Here is a 17,900-nt window from a genome sequence, read left to right as displayed (position 1 = left end):
AGCGAGTAGCCCCTGAGAAGAGCTCGTGCAGTGCCAAGCCCTTCATAGGGGACGGGGGCCGCAGAGATGAACAAGGCGTGGACCCTGCCCCGGAGGACTCACAGTCTAGTGGACCTGGGAGGGGGCAGGGGAGGGGAGTTTCAGGTCTGGGATTTGTGTTTTACTTTAGGGGGAAAATTGCCATTTTTATCACAAAGGGTTAATTTTCTTAATATCAAAATAACTCCTGCAAATAATAGGCAAAGTCCAATAACTCGGTAGGAAAACAGGCATAGGAACAGACAATTTACAGAACTAGAAATACAATCGGCTCTCAATTATATCAAAAAAGACTCTTAACATCACTCACAGGAGGAGAAATGCCAGCTAAACTTTGAAATCCTATTTTTCACATATGGTTTGGCAAAGATAAAAGAAGGTTGAAAATACACAGTGTTGGCAGAGAGCAGGAAACAGGCACTCTCATACTTGGCTTGTGTGAGCAAAAGCTGGTATAAATCCTGCGGAGGGCAAGTTGACAAAAGCTGTCAAGTTTAAAATACACATACCCTTTACCCTGGAATCAGTTTCAAATTCTAAAAACTTCTCCTCCAGATACACTCTCCAGATACTCACATACATACTAAGTGATATACGTACACTCATTGATAAGGCTATTCACTGCAGCACTGTCTGTAATAGCGAAATATTGGAAACCAGTCCCTCAATAAAGGGCTAGATATATATATACTGTGCAACCATAAAAAAAGAGTGAGGAAGTTTTTTGTATGTATTTCTCTGGAGGGAAAATTATAACATGCAGAACAGTATATTTGATATACTACCACCATCAGGCAAAAAGAAAATTCCTATATATGTACAGAATATTTCTGGTAGGATATGAAAGACATTGGTGACCGTGGGTGTGTCCTGTGAAGAAAGGAGATGGAAAGGGACAGAAGAGAGATTTACTTTTCACTGCATATCTGTTGTACATTTCAACTTTGTAGCATGTATTTCTGTTTTAAAAATACTTTTCCAGGAAGCAACTGCTAAATAGTCTTGTGCAACAATCTAGATGGGTCCATAAGATGCCGAAGAATGGACATGTCCCTAAAGATCCTCAGAGCTGGAGAAGGCTAGGAAGCCTATTCCCAAAATCTAGTACAAATGTCTGCTTAAATCCCATCTGAGGATTCAAGACTTGAGCCTTGATGGTACTCTCATGGCTACCCTGACTCCCCACATACACAGTTAAGCACTGCAGTGCCAGGACTCCCCCAGCATCCTGTTTGTAGCATCATGTGTTTGTTCAATTGATGAACACTTTCTAAAAGGTCACTCTATGCCAGGATCTGTGGCTGGTCTGCAGAGCCAGAACCGAATCAGATAGCCCAGCTTCAATAAGCTCACAGTCAAGTAGGGTAGACAAAGAAGCTACAGAATCTGTTCTGAGGGACTAGAAGGCCCAGGGGAGGGGGTGACTGACCCACTAAGGGGCTTTAGGAACACAGGGGAGGATCTACAGAGATATGAAGGCCCAGAGTAATTATGTGCCAGGCAGCACACTGGGTAATTTGTATATATGCCATCTAATTGCCATGGCCACCTTGCCAAACCCAATTTACAGATGTGCATATTAAGGCTCAGAAGGTTAATTAAAATTATAGAGATAAAACTATCATTCACCGAATGCTTACCATGTGCCAGGCATTGTGCTAAGAGCAGTAAATATCGTATTTCCTTTAATTCTCAAAATAATCCTAGGAGGTGAGTGTTAATAACCCCATTTTACAGATGAAGGAACTAAGACACAATGACATTAATTAACACACGGAAGGTTAAATGGCTAACAAGTGGCAGATCGAGACAAGTAGCAGAATCCAAAACTGTTCAAAGCCCGAAATCATACACCTTCGCCTTCCTGGCTTGAAGGCCCAGGCTCTCCCCACTTCCCCAGCTGCCTCTCACTAGCTCCATCAAGCAAGGTGTGTGAGCCTGATAAGGATATTCCCCTGTAACATGTCAAGCAGACAAAGGCTGTATGTGTCTTTCTAGGTAGCAACATAGGATTATGTGAGGCAGACAGAAGGTGGTGTTACTTGGCCCCAGTCTATGGTGGTGTTGAGGCCGTGTGACTGACTGCCTTCGAGACACAAAAAAACTGTGGAGGCTGAACACAGCACATCCTCCTGACTTCCGGTCCAGACACAAGCCAACCCGAGAATACGCACGGTTAATTTAACCAGCAGGTGTACCCTGATAACAGGAACAGAATCTGACCCTGTGTTTTCTCTTAGGTGACTGTGGTGAGGGGAAAGTGTGAGGAACTAAAGGTAAGAAAACTGTCTTCGAAAACTGCCACTTTCTAGCTATAGTGTTCTCACCTGAGACACAGGGATAAAAATGTTTCCAGGGGTTGTTGCATCAGATGAGATGAAATACAGCCAGGTGCTTTGTAAATTGTCTATACCAGGTATATGGAATTAACTATGTTTTATAACCATTATAATTGTACCATTGATGATCATGATAAAAATAGTAGCTAACATTTACTGAGTACTTTTTAGGTATCAGGCACTAAAATGCTGTACGCTGCTTTTGACTGTCTCTGTGTAGTTGTCAATAGTAATAAAAGTTAACTTGCCTGGAAGAAATGAATATTCGGCTATTTCCAAGGCTGAATTAGCTTACATTTCTGCTTACCTTCTTACTGTTTTAATCTATATATTGGCAACTCCAAGGTGATGGAGAAATTGTTTGAACTATGGACAACTCAGATCTATGGAGTTCAATGTGCAGGGCCTCCTTCCCCATCAGAATCAATGATCGCATCTCAGTGTGCAAAAGTGCTGTCTTGTTCAAAGGTCAGAGCATTAACTCATCCCAAGATGAAGAGAACTCTCAGAGTGTTGTAAAGAGAAACATTTTTATTGTCAAAGCTTTCTCTTATTTTTCACAAGATGCAAAAGCAAGTCCTTGCTTCAAACATTACGCTGAGGGGGAAGAAAAGCCAGTGGAAGAAGCACTACAGGTGAAAATGATTACAAGACCTGGTGTCCCAGGGAAGGGAAGGAGGGCAGGGCGGTCCCAGCAGTGGGGCAGGCTGTGGACCTAAAGCTAGGAGGTGCCCATTGGCACTCCTTCCTCTTAGCTGTGCCCCCCCACAATCATAAACAGAGGCCCCACAGAGCTGTGACCCCTGGAAGATGAGCTCCTGAAAAACACCTGGGAAAGCAGAGGTCTGGGTTCAACTCAAACTTGGACCCTCCCCGAAGATGCGGTCATTCAGAAATCACTTAGGAGGCTGGTGGGCAGGGAAGTGAGCCCGGAGTCACCCAAACTGGGCTGAGCAGAGTCAGCTTGAGGAGTAGGATGATGTGGGGTTAGAGATGTGAAGCTTGAATAGTGCTGCTTTAAAGCCAAAAAGAAACCAAAACCAAACCAAAACAAACAAACAAAAAACAAAAAAAGAAGAAGAAATAAAGGGACCCTTTGTCTGTGACCCAGAGTCTTAAACATAAGTCACACTCCGTTGTTTCACTGATTTGGCTGGTGGGTGGTTAATTTCATGGTTCTGGGTTCTGGGGGAGGAGAAGAGAGAAGGAAGAGAAATAGTTTGCCCTGTTTTCTTCCCAAAGGATACAACCCACGGTCAGCCAGACTGTCCAAGAATACAGATCTCAAGCAACCACTTTTCTTTATCATGGATGATCATCAAAATAATAATAGCAACACAAAACTAAATACCCAATGCTTTCTCTACATTATCCAATTGAATCCTCACATAAAAAAATAATGAAAAACATCATTGGAGAATGTATACAATGCAACTGGAATAGAAACGGAGTTATAGGAATACACCGTGGTTTACTCAGAGAGGTAAAATGAGTCACCTAACACCGCAGAGCTGGTGGAAGATCGAGGCAGGTTTCAGAGTCAGGGGCAGTGTTCCAAAGGACCTAAAAGTTAATAGCCATGGATCCAAGAAAGCGAAGACATGGAAATTCTCCTCTCCAGCCTGCTCTGAGGATGGACCAGACCATGGAAAAGTATAGATGTATCATCATAGTCCTGGTTTCCTGAGAAATCAATTCTAACCACCACCACCACCACCACCACCACTACAGATGCCCACCACAGAACTATCTAAATCACGCCTTGAGGTGGTCTGTATTTATAACTGTGCAAAGCTCTCCTCCAGTACAGGAAAAGGGACATAAATAAGAAACTTGATACAGGTTTTGCCTTTCAACTAGTTTGCAAGTCAATGAAAAGGTGAAAAGATGCTAAAGAGTTCAGAGAAAGGCTGTGGAAAGGCAGCGGGTTCAAAGATCACCCACTTTGAAATGTTAATGATTTCTGAGAGCCAAGACCCGGGGCAGGGGGAAGTTTCCTATTCCCTCAGCTCTGGTCAATCTGATGGGAGAGCTGACATTTTCCAGTTGCCTTTTCCTGCCCAGCAAGACAAGAGAGATGGCTGAGAAAGTGCAAGCTCCATCTTGACATTTTTAAGAAGAATGCTCAATAGATGTGCAGACGTTGAAGGCTCCAGGCAGCACCTGGCCAGCAGGAGACAATTAACAAAGTCCTTAAGCAGGAGTCACCAATACAAGTACAGGAGACTTCTCCCTGCACAATGCATGCCTCCCTTCCAAAAACCCAATGCAGGAACCTGCCTGCATCTGTCACTCAGCAGTTCCAGGCAGTGAGTACAGATGGTTATAACCACAACTGCTGATCCCAGTGGCGTTTTTGGTTTCAGAGACAGTGGGAACCAACTTAGCTACACAGGTACCCACTTTTCTTATATTAATGCTCAGTTTTGTTTTGTTTTTAAATAGCATCATTTGTGTAAAATATAAGTTGCTGAATTCTTTGACTTATGGTCCTCTGATGGGGAAAACAAAAACCAAAAAGGCCAAACACAAACCACGACACTTTCATTCCCCAGGTTCTATTCCTGATTTTGCTACAAAGCCACAGCATTCAAAAGTTCCAAAGCAAGAAGTTCCATACACAGAGATGTACACTGCAGTGTAATCGCAAAAACATTGGAAGCCACGGAGATGTCTAAAAATAGGGAATGACTTAGCTAAAATATGAGACAGGTACTGGATGGAAAACAAGGTAATCATTGTAATAAATAACCATGACAGCCAGCAATGAGGGCAAATGCTTACAACATAATGTTAAGAGGGAAAAAGCAGGACACAAAATTGCAGGTTTCTGCTGACTGCATCGCCATAAAACCAGATATACATATGAAAAAAATAATCTGGAAAGACATACCTAAAACTGACATCAGGCTTTGAATTATACTGGTAGGATTATGGATACATTATCTTTGCTAGTTTCCAAACTCACGTCAATGCTGTTTTACATTAAAAAGGAAGTTCTACCACTTGGCCTCCAGAGCAACAGGTAGAAAAGGACCAGAGAGCAGAGGGGGAGACCCTAACTTTGAGTGAGTAGGCCAGTCAGACATTTAGGCAAGGGGAATTACGTACGTTTTTTTTTTTTTTTTCATTCAGTCCTAACTTACACTTTAAGAACATTATGATTCTCAATTCACAGGTAAAAAAATGTGAGTCTCAGAGAGGCCACATGACTTGCTCAAAGACATTTTTCAGATGGGAAATGAGAAAGTCACCTGGGAACCCAGATCTGACTGGTTCTCAAGTCTAGGACCTCCTCCTGGTGTATCACACTGCTGGTGGGTTACATGCCTGAAATTAAGTTAAAATTAAAATTAAAAAAAATTAAGGCAAAGCCTCTGCTGACAGCATAGCCAAGTTTGCTCTTTTGAGATGGTTTGTCAAGGGCAGTGGTCGGCAAACTCATTAGCCAAATATCAACAGTACAACGATTGAAATTTCTTTTGAGAGCCAAATTTTTTAAATTTAAACTATATAGGTAGGTACATTGTTATTAACTTAATTAGGGTACTCCTAAGGCTTAGGAAGAGCCACACTCAAGGGGCCAAAGAGCCGAATGTGGCTCGCGAGCCACAGTTTGCGGACCACGGGTCAAGGGGCTTTCTCCTCAAGGACAAAGCATGGGGCTCCATCCTTCCTCTTAGGCCTGGCTGATCCCTACAATCAAAACCACATAAACGCCCCAGTCTGGTGTGGCTCAGTGGTTGAGTGTTGACCTCTGAACCAGAAGGTCAGGGTTCGATTCCCTGGCAGGGCACATGCCAGGTTGCAGGCTCAATCCCCAGTGTGGGGCATGCAGGAGGCAGCCAATCAATGATTCTCTCATCATTGATGTTTCTCTCTCTTTCCCTCTCCCTTTCTCTCTGAAATCAATAAAAATATATTTTTTTAAAAAAAACCTACATAAATGCAAATAAGTGACTTGTCCATTGGCAGAGTTAGTCCTCAAGTTCAGCTCTCCCCAGAGCACTGAGTTAGGTCATTTATTAGTTTCATGACTTTGGGCGAATTACTTAGGCTCTCTGAGTCTCAGTTTCCTCGTGTGCAAAATGAAGAGAGCAATAGCTACCTCAAAGGATTAAATGACATTATGTACGTAATTTGCTCAAAACTGTGCCTAGCACGTACATAGTAGGAGCTCAATAAATGGCAGCTGTCACCCTTGTCATTTTGCTACATTGATTTTCCTAATTCCTGAAGCCACTGCAAGACGTGTCAAAGCTAGCTCTGTTACGTCACTTTTTCTTCTTTCTATATATTATCCCTAACTCCCCTTCCTGCCAACTGTGAATTTCTTCCAGCTCAGGGCCCTCTCCCATCCTTCTTCCACTGGCTGTCAGCCTCAGGATCTCGAGCTATTTGCCCAATGGCTACAAGAGTTTTTAAAAGCGGAATCACTATAGAGCAGCCTGACAGGATCCCACTGGTGACTACGTGTGGCTAATTTTAAATCAAGTAAATATATTGCTTTTCTTCCTGTCTCCAGGATAAACCTGACTCCAACAATCAGGGTTATTGTCTCTCACCCCCAAATTAAGTGTTTTCTGTAGAGTGGACTCTGGCACAGTTAATCATTTTTCTGTGCTGTGCCACGCTGGGGCGGGGTGGATGGAGGGAGGGGAGGGAGGCCTTTTAGCAAGGATTCCTTGGTGGCTGCTCGATATTTCTGTAAATCAAGGTGGGGTTGGGCATGAGTGAGAGGCTCAAGCGCAGTGAGCCTCTGAAGTGGGAAACAAGCACGCCCACCTCGATGCGAAGGCAAAATATCAATTTCACTGGCAGGCTCTGAAAACTGGTGACAAGGCAAGTTGTAGGAGAAGCATGGCCGGAATCTAATTTGTACAGAGTAGAGTAAACTGCTATTATTGCAGTAATAGAATAAGAAAGCTGTCATTTCTGGGCACCTTTCACCTGACAGGCTCTACGAAGACCTCTTCTGTACATAACTAATTTAGAGGTTGCCCACCTCCGCCAACCCCTGGAGTGACCTCCGCCCAGGCCCCGCCCCACCCCCCATACCTTGCTGGTCCCAGAGCCAGGAAATGAAAGGCACAGAAGCACAGGGGTTAGGGGCAGCCCTGATCCCTTCTCTGGTTCTCATGTTTATAGTTATTCGACTTGGCTCATGTTATCTAACTCTTTTGAGCCTCACTTTATAAAATGGTGACAATACCTAAAGAGTTATGACGATGAAAGAAAAGAATGTATTTTATTAACCTGTTATGGTACTTGGCATCTGCTCAAATATACGGCCAGTGGAGCCCTCTGTGCTGGTATCATATCATTGTATCATTTTTACTGTAATTAGGGTTTTCACTGAGAAAGTGAAGGAAGGAGATTTCTGGAGTGGACGACCCTAAGTTTTGCTCTGGAGCTGGAGGCAGCTGCGAGGACTGACAGTATAGCCATGGGGTGGAGACTCAGACCTGACTGGTTCGTCCTGGCAGAGCCGCTGCTCTGAGCCCCCTCTCTAACCTCCTAGTTCAGAGCTCTGTCTAGTAAATGACCCTGTCATTAAGTCGCAGCAGGAAATCCTGTAAGAGCTGTAAAGCCATCTTCCTGCTTGTTCCTCCATCAGCACGGCCCTCCCAGATTAAAGGAGCCAGAGTAAAGGGAATGAGCCCACAGGCCTGCTTGGTCAGGCCACCCTGAAGCCCTCTCCTCAGGGCAGGGAGTATTCCTTTCATTACCATCTCCCAGCACCTGGTCCACAGGAGTGAAGAAGAAAGGGGGGAAAGGAAGGAGACAGGCATAATTAGGATTATTATTGAAATAAGAACAGCTGTCATTTATTCAAAGCGTACTGTGTGTGAGGTAATGCTGGAGGATTCGCATTCATCATACCATTTCATCTCAGAACGCTTTAAAGCAGATATTATTAGGACCCCATTTTGTACATGAGGCATCTCAAAACATAGCAACAAGGTAGATATCATTAACCTAATGTATCTCCAGGAAACCAAGGCTCAGGAACTGTCTGTAATCATTCATCATGGCAGCACCAAGTCCAACACCAGGTCCGGGGCACTTCAGACGCCAAGCTTTCCTCAGCCCGGTGTCAAGGACGTGTGAACAGGCTCCCATTCAGTCCTGATCAGAACAAACATACAGCTTCTGATCCAACTACTGCCAACAGAGCACACGGTCCAGGAAGGGACTCCACACAGAGGAAGTGCTCAAACCTAGTACAAGGCCCACAGCCCATCCTTCATATTCAAGGCTTAACTGATGGTCCAGGCATCAAAGACACTGGGATGGCCAGCCTGTTCCAACCGCTCTGCTCGGGGAGCAGCCAACACTGCCCTGGCAGAACCACCCCAGGGCTGGTAAAGTGCCCGTCACTTCCTGGAGAGAAGGGGCAATGCTGGTGCAAAGCTCTGCAGTTTCTGACTCCCTTTCTTTGTGGCACCTGCATCCACGGGTCAACATTATTCACAATGCCATCTAAGCCTAATATGCAAATTGTCCCTGCGGGAGTTCAACTGGGAGACTAGGAGTTTGATCGTCTCTATGACATGCACTGACCACCAGGGGGCGGCGCTGAACAAAGGGAGGCCCTGGCTGGCGGCTGGCAGCCGGGGAAGGGAGGCCCCGATTGGCCCTGATTGCTAGCCAGGCCAAGGGACCCTCCCCGTGCACGAATTTTATGCACCGGGCCTCTAGTTTCTATATAAAGGTGTCTGCACTTAGCAAAGGACCAGCCTTCCAAGTGTGGCACATGGTCCCCTCCTCCACCTGTACCAACCTTCAAGGGGGCAGGGAAAAGCCATGGGTTTGGTGAACACTTGGGAGCTACAGGAGAATGCCTGTTGCTAGGTAGCAGTTCCATAGCTACTAGAAACACGCTGTGATAGGGCTCTGGAGAGCAGCACGCCCACTTCCTGATTTCCTTTGGCACACCAACCCTGTAACTAATTTTTTTCAATGATCAAAGTCAATTAGGAGGTGGTCCCCACTGTACCTCTAAATGGAGTTTTAATTTGTGTATATATTATTAGGATAGGCCTTCTCCCTCTGGAACATTCACTTTGGTGAGAGGAAGGAGGGCGGACAGCTTAACATGGAGCCTGCCACCCGGATTTGTAACTTGGGATAATATTTCTACATAATGAGAAGCATTTTGAAAAAGCAGTTTAAAATCTCCTAGAACAGAGTGTGTGAGGTCACAGCTTCCCTGTCTCTGCCCCCTGGACATTTTCTGGCTCTTTGGGATCATACCACATTTTCTTTTCTTAAGATTTTTAAAATTGATTTTTAGAGAGAGAAGAAGGGGAAGAGACAGAAACATCGATGTGAGAGAGAAACATCAATTGGCTGCCTCCGACATGCCCCCGACTAGGGATGGAGCCGCAACCCAGGCATATGCCCTGACCATGAATCGAACCAGCAACCTTACAGTGTGCAGGATGGCGTCCCACCAACTGAGCCACACTGGCCAGCGCCACACACATTTTCATGTTTCCCTGCTCCTGTCATGCACAGAGCAAGGCTCTCAACAAATGTGAGTCTCCTTCTCTGATACACACAGACACCTGGTTTGGTTCAGTCCTTTGACTAGAAAGTTTAAGGCAGCACGGATGTCCAGGCACCATGATGATGCTGATGATCAGGTTAATAACAGCCATTGTCATTGATTGAAAGCTATATGTGCCAAGCAAGCCCTGTGCCTTGTGCTGTATAAACACCTATCATTTAATCCTCACAAAGCCCTGTGAGGTAGGGACTATTACTCCCATTTGCAAATAAGGGAAACGGAGGCTCAAAGAGATTCAACAACTTGCCCAAGATCACACATTTAATAGGAGGTCTGAGTTGAATCCAGATTGCGCGGAACCTGTCCCTAACCACTATAGAAGCCGACTCTCTGCTTAGATGTAAGAGTGTAGAAAAGACAAGAATGGGGGGAAATGCAAATCTCATTATTATATGGACCTGCCTTACTGCTTAAATTTTGTGGGCAATATATTTTCCTGAGGGTAATCTCTTCATAACAGAAACAATTTTCAGAGTATTTAAGTGCTTGTTGAGCACAGTATCTGACATTCCTCATTATGCCCCCCTGCTCAGGAGTCCCAGACTGTGTGTATTTCCATCCCTTGGACACACCTGTCTGTCCAGCCTCCAGACTTTTGCTAATGCAGTGACTCTTTGTGGAATGGCCATTGCCTTTCCGGTTTAAAAAAAATCACAACGACAAAAAACATTCTCCAATCCTTCGAGGCCTACTTCAAACATCACCTCTTCCATGAGGAGTTCCACTATTATACCAGCCAAAAATGCCCTCTACTCTCCCTCCCACCTGGGCCCTTCCCATTATTGCAGAGCCTCTCCATGCACCCTGCCCTGACACCTGCCTCCTGTTCCTTGTTGGCTCTGTGTCCATCTCTACCCAGTGGAACAGGTCTGTAGAGAGACCCAGCCGCTGGCCCTTATCAATTGTACATCAGCAGATAAGTCACTTACCCACTCTGCTCCTCAGTGTTTTCATCTGTAGAAATGTAAGGATAATACAAAGCCATCTCCCAGGCTCTTGTAAAGATTACATTTAATGCAAGTTCTTCATAAAAAAAAGAACACCCGAAGTTTAAAACACAGACTAATGCAAAGATTTATATATGAAACTTCCAACACAGCCCCAGGCCTACACAGTTATGAGCTTAATATACTATGAAACTTATTTAATGAACTTAATACACTACGAAAAAGTTAGGATCCAAAAACCAGTTGTAAAAGAAGAGTTTTCAGGTAAAGGAAAGAGAAAAATGCCACTTTGTCTAAAATTCTCACTTAATCTTTGCTCCCCTGCATGCCATCTCCTCTCAAATCCCCTTTTTGTATGGGTAGTGGGGTGGAATCACGTGTGCCCACAGAGACACACACAGCAGCCCAAGCAGCATATCTTGCTATAGAATTCCACAGAGGCTCTGAGTGGTGAAGTTTAGGACAACCTGATGAAATGGATGTCACAGTACAACTAATGACACTGGCATTTTTTCTCTTTCCCCACTGGAGGCTGAACAAAATCTAACTCCAGGCTTCCAGGCAGGACGAATCTAGCTGCCTGCCATAGGCCAGCAGGAAGGACTTCCTCCAGAATGAAATGTTAGGCCAGTGACAGTCTACTCGAGCCCCATGAGGCCAGGAGCACAGCAGAATCAGATAGCATGAGGAGCTGGTGCTCAGTAAGCCTTGTGCATCAAGGCTGTCATTTCCTCCCCGATCCTGAAGCACTGTGGGTGCAGACCCCCGCCCCACTCAATGCCACAGCTAGCTAGCAATCCGGGCACAGTGCATGGCAAGGGCAGCTGGACTTTAATTTTTTTATTTCATAAAAAACACACTAGTTTCTCTCTTTAGTTGGAAACTCCCTGCAATCTCCGGGCAGTTCAACTCAGGTAACCAACCCTGCCCCACCCCACCTACAGGGACCACAGAGTACAGTGGGAAACGGGCCAGTGTCGGAGTACATCTGGGTTCTTTCACTCATTAGCAATGTGGCTTTGGACAAACAACTTAACCTCTTCAGGCCTCAGTTTCTCATCCATAAGGTAGAAATAAAAATAGGCTAGTACCTAGCACGCAGTTGGTACCTGACAAATATTTGTTGGATAGTGAGACTGTTGAGAAAATGAAATGAGAAAATCCATGTAACACTCGGAACATGCCTGGCACATGGGAAGCTCTCCACCCATGTGAGCTGCCATCTCTGTCACATGAGGTTAGGTCCTGGGAGAAGAGTTGGGAGAAGGGGCAGAGTAAAGACCCAGACAGGATGGCAAAGCCCCCTTGTTGGCTCTGAGCCTCACGTATGGAGCACAGCAGAAGGCATCAGACAACGGCTCCGAGAGGCAGCATGGTCTACAAAGGGAAGCCCAAGACTTGGAATCAGATCTGGTTTCCAGGTCCAGCTGGACAAGTTACCTAACTGCAGTGGGCCTCAGCGTTCACAGCTGGGGGTTCAGGACAAGGACATGCAGTCAATAATTCTATGCTGTGCAGAGCCTTCTGGGGAGGACCAATGGTTTGAAGGCAAGGTATTTATTATGCAGTGGCCTAGGGGAGCCTGTCTCCTATGGGGGAAGACAGCCATGGCCCCTGCAGTCACTGTGGTTTCTGTAGTTCTATAGTTGAGAGCCTTCAGTAAAATAGAGACTGGGGTCTGCAGACAGGCTAAAGGCACAGATGGACATCTTAAAGCACAGTCTCCCGAACCAGGTGCCAAAAACAGCCCACACTTCTATCTACTGCCTCTGCCTCTGCCTCTGCTTAGGCTGCTCTGTCTTCCAGAAAGTCATCCTATATCTTGCTTGATGTACAAGGCTCAATGCCTTGGGCGAATTTTGTCTCATCTTCCTTGTTAGAATGAATTGCTTTCTCCTTCAGGCTCCACCCACCCCAAGTAACCCCAAGCAAACAAACAAAACAGGGACAAGGTTCAAACTCCAGTAACATGCTTTCATCAACTGCCATCAGCAACTCACATGGAACCATGGATGACTCCAAGCAGTGATGCCAGCTTATCGACTTCGCTGGGGATACAACGGGGCACAGAGCTCAGTGAATGCTCCCCGCCATTTCAAACCAGAGCGTGGGGAAGCTCCCTCTACTTAATCCCAGATTACCTGAAATCTGGGGTCTGGGGATGGCCCTTGGCCACTGCATCTGAAAGGGTTTAAACTCTCTGGGTGATCCAGCCGCCCGCAGGGTGAGAACCGCATTTACTGAGCACCCACCGTGGACCACCCGCAGACTGGACTCTGGGCAGACCTTCTCCCACGTAATGCTCAAAACACCTCTCAGCCACCAATGGACATCCCACCAATGAGGAAATGAGACTCAGAGGGATGCCAACAGCTGTGTGAGCCGGGCTGGAAGGCCGGTCTTACTCCATCTGAAGTCTGTGCTCCTGTTATCAGACTGCATTGCTGTCTTTTTAAAGGGTGTTTAGTTCTGGTTTTGTTGTTTTACTGTCAGGAATAGAAAAAAAAATACCATTTTTTACAGCCCTCTCTCCTCCTCTCACACCCCCTTCTCCCTCCCCTCCCTCTTTTTATTTATTTTTTATTGATTTCAGAGAGGAAAGGAGAGAGAGAGATAGAAACATCAATGATGGGAGGGAATTATTGATCAGCTGCCTCCTGCACGCCCCCCACTGGGGATCGAACCCACAACCCTGGCATGTGCCCCGACCTGGAATTGGGAATAAAGTCGTGACCTCCTGGTTCATAGGTCGATGCTCAACCACTGAGCAACACTGGCCGGGCCCTCCCCTCCCTCTTTTCTGTGCCCAGGAGGGCAGCTCGCCTTGCTCCCTCACCGCTGTCCTAGGCCTGCAGCCTTGGCAGCCCTGGCTATACTGCCCTCCTCCCCACTAGCCAGGTATTCACAGCAGCCCCTGGGGAGAACAGTCTTGCTCCATTTCTGCAATTAAATAATTTAATTCTGTGCAATTAAATTATTTTATTTCCCAGTAATTAGTCTAGACTGAAAACAAGGACTTGGGGACAAATATTTTCCAAGGATGATGAAAACCTGTAAAATCGATTCCTCTGCCGCACTCCCGGGTGCATTGTGGCAGGAGCACCTGGGGCCCAGGGCTGGGGCCGCTTCCTGACCCACCAGGGCTCTGCTGCCTCTTCGGGGCCGGGAACCTGCCCACCAGCCAAGGGCCTCTGAGACCTGGGAGAGTGTGTTGTTGCTGCAGCTGCCACTGTTGTTATAAAAAATGAATATACTAGTAAACTCGGTGCTTTCTTTTCTGAGTCCTTTTCAAACTGGGGACTGCTTGGTCCTCAAACTCAACACACCTTGTTTGCCGGGGGGTGGGGGTGGGGGAGACAGCCTTCCTTTACCAGTGGTTTGAGAGCCAGTAGCCTGACTGTTACTGCATCCCCACCGCAGCCTGTCATCTCCCGCACAGAGGAGGCAGCGGAGGCCCAGGGAGCGCAGATTCTCGCTGACAGCAGCACAGTCATAAAGAACGGAAGGGTCTGAGTCCGTCTGTGTGACACTCCGAAGACACTTCAGCAGCCACCTCTGGTTTTCCCTCATCTTAGTTTCCGGTCATCATGTTCCCGCTCTCGTTATCCCACAGGCTCTAGACTTTCGATCTCTGCTCCCTGGAAGAACTTGAGCCTCCACGCTGACCTTTTTCTTTCCCTAAACTTCATGCCCCGACATCCTCCCCTCCTTTCTCTCTTTCAACTAACGTTTGCTGAACACGCGCTCCATCCATGACAGGCCCTGGCACAAGGGGCTGTGGCTGCAACACTGAGTGAGACGGAAATTGTTTCCGCCCTTACGGAGCCCACGATCTAACAGTGGAGACAGATGGGAACCAATCCATGACGCAGTTTGGTTAACTGTGGTGAGCACTAGGAGTACTCAGAGAGCTATAACTGGGTTCCCGGCTGAGAGTGAGGCGGTCAGAGGAGTTTCACTGAGGAAGCCACATGTGAAGTAAGCTCTTGAAAAGGAACTGACTGGGAAAAGCAGGGGAGGGGGGGGTTCCCTCCAGGAGTGAAGATCTTTAGCTTCTCTGGGTCTCAGGGCCATTTGTAAAGTCCTCTGTCCCCTACCCCTCACCCCCTCCATCAAACGAGCCAAGCCAAGGTGAGTCCACAAAGCTGGGAAAGTGGGCAGAAGGTGAGTCCACAAAGCTGGGAAAGTCAGAGGAGCCCAGAGCAGTGAGGGGGCATGAGCTGTAACCTGTCCACACTTCCTGACCCAGGAGCACTGCTCTGGGGAACACCCTCCCCAAAGTAACCAAGAGAAGAAAACAGGGCAGAAGGCACAAAGCTGTTCACAGAGTGCTATTTGTAATAGCAAACAGCTGGAAACAGCAGGAACACAATGAGAATAATGGCACAAATATGGGAGAGCTATTCATCTTGTCAAGAATGAGAATTGTGTCAATTCTTGAAACTGTTTGCGTGAAGAAATGGTCCATGAGAGGGACAGAGGAATGTGAACGTGTGAGTTCATGCCGACCACATGGAGGCTTTTGGCTGTTATCCTTCAGGAGGTCAAGCACAGCACACACAAAACCCCAGAATGCCTCAGTTGTTTGTCCTGATACCCTGAATTCTGAATTATATCATAAAATTTCCTCAACACCACTTTGCTATCTTAAGAGTTTGAAGGTTATGGTAGGTAACACCTGAGATTGAATCCAGTAAATAAATCACATCTTCACGACACCTCTCAAAAACAGCGCCTAAAACGACCGAGATGGGGAACAGGTAAGTGGGTGCCAGAGGCTGAGAATGAGGAGAGACGACAGACCACAAAGGGGTGATGGACATGTGCTATGTTTTGATTGGGGTGACGGTCATGCAACTCTGTCAGAGCTCATAGGATGGTACACCAACAAAGTATTAATTTTCTGCCTGTAAATTCTATCTCAATAACTCTGATTTTAAATACAAGTGGCCAGGGCCTGGGGGCTGAGTGTGGTTTGGGTCTCAGAGCTCTAGCATTGCCATGGAAAGGAATTATGAAGAGTAGGGATCCTCTTGTCCTCCAGATCCGCTCTCTCCTTCCCTGCCCCGCTCCATGCCCTGGGAGGCCGGCCCATGGGGCCTACATCCATGGGTTCCCTTGGGCTCTGGCTTCTGGTTGGATTCCACCAATGGGAGGAGATGGGAGGGTGGGGAGAGAGTGAGGTCTGCAAGCTGGAACATTTCCTTTCCTGCGGAGCTGAAACATGCTGAATGACTTACTCATTCCGGCTAGTCTTCTGTTTGTTTTTTCCTCTTTTACAGATGAGGAAAGGCATTGTAAGGAGATTAAGTCCTTGCCCAGGTGGCACAGTTAGTAATGGCGGAAGGACAACAGACCCACCAGTCTATAGAGTCTGAGCACAGAGCCCTCGCTCCTCTCCTTCCAAACACAAGACGCCCACTCCATGCAGGCGGTTCCCCTTGTTAGAGCGGTCTTCGCCCCTGGACCCCAAATCTGCTTCCTGTCATTCCACCCTGCAAGCCTGACTCTGCCCCCTCCCCCTCATGGTATTTCAAACAGTTTCGGAAAGCCCTGCTGGTCTTCTCAGGTCCTCCTTTTGGGGGTTGGAAGATATCTGTCTGGGGTCTGTTAGAAAGAGAACAATCTATATATATCTTGCTATTAGCAATTCCCACTGAGCAGCATGAAGGAATCAATCTTAGAGAGAAGGCTTTAAAAACAGGATCCGGTATCTTTATCACTTTTTCCTCCTCCTAAAAGATCAAGTTCAATCATCTCCATTTCCCATTCTTTGGGCTATAAAGCTAAATCTATGGCTTCTCTCATGATGTGAAGTCGAACAGAAAGGAGAGAAAATGAGCTTATTGCTCACTAATAACAGCCAGGCCCAAAGCGCAACAGGCCTGTGCTTATGAAGCAGACGGCACCTGGGATCCTGATATTGCAAGGGCTGAGCCAGACAGGGATAATGGGGGGAGCGTGGGGGGTACAATCACCCTGGCCTCTATTTCCAATCCTTTCTCTCGTCATCTCATGTCCATTTCACAGGTACCTGAGCCCCAGGACATAAAATGCACATTTCTGCCACCACGCTTTTGCCCATACTGTTCCTCTGTCTAAAAAAGCCTCGGCAGGTTTAACCATCTTGCAAAGTCCTTTATTCAACCAAGTCTTACTGAGCACAGCTAGCTTGTGCCAGGCTTTGTGCAAGGAACTGAATATGCAGAAGAATAAGACACGAGGAGCTAGGAAGCCACGCTGCCCCTAAAGTAAAGAGAAGGGAAGCCTAATATCTCACTGGACTGTGGCTGTGCTGGAGTCCAGTCTGCAGGGTGAACAGAGATCTGAGTCCAGTCTGCAGGGTGAAATGTCAGAGATCTGAGAGCCTGCACAGGCCTCCGCAAGTCACACTGATGGCCAAGTCCACCGCAATCCAATTTCACACCCACAACGGCAGTAATACTCAAACAAGCAATGCTCTCTAATAACTGTCTTTTGAAAAGCAGCAATTAAGCTGAGCAACATTCTCAGTTATAAATTAGATGATCACCACTTCAAGCAAGGTTCTGATTTTATTTTTTCAATCCACAATCAGTGGCTGGTGGAGGTGAAAAATATGACTGAACTAGAAGAGAGAATCCCTCATTGCTGAGCATGTAGAAATGTTCCACTGTAGTTAGTTACCCAGAGGCTGCTGTGCCCACATTTGTGACTCTACCCCAATGTCCAGGTTCAATGTCCTAGAGGCAGAGCAGCGTAGACCAGGAAGGACCGAGCAGGATCGTCCACTCCCACCACATCCTGGGTTGAGATAACTGAGTCCAAGAAAGGATGACAGTCTCCCCAGGCCACCAGCAAGGGACACCTTTGTTGTCAAGTGACCTGTGCTTTTTCAACATCATCTCATTTCATCTTTTCATAAGGCACAATCGCCTCCTGAAAGTCCTACTATTCTTCCCACTTCGCAGATGCGGAGACCAAGGCTCAGAAGGCTGACCCTGCTGGAGAGTGTGGGGCTGG

General features: G+C 46.6%; 1 protein-coding gene across 6 annotated transcripts in view; it reads right to left on the bottom strand.

Moving 5' to 3' along the window:
• Nucleotides 1-17,900, bottom strand: part of TENM4 (teneurin transmembrane protein 4) — a 384,882-nt gene that overhangs the window by 194,011 nt on the left and 172,971 nt on the right. The gene's annotated exons all lie outside the window — the stretch shown is intronic.

This window comes from Myotis brandtii, unplaced genomic scaffold, assembly GCF_000412655.1.
Source record: "Myotis brandtii unplaced genomic scaffold, ASM41265v1 scaffold704, whole genome shotgun sequence".
In the NCBI taxonomy this organism is placed as follows: domain Eukaryota; kingdom Metazoa; phylum Chordata; class Mammalia; order Chiroptera; family Vespertilionidae; genus Myotis; species Myotis brandtii.
This window is presented reverse-complemented; position numbering and strand designations above follow the sequence as displayed.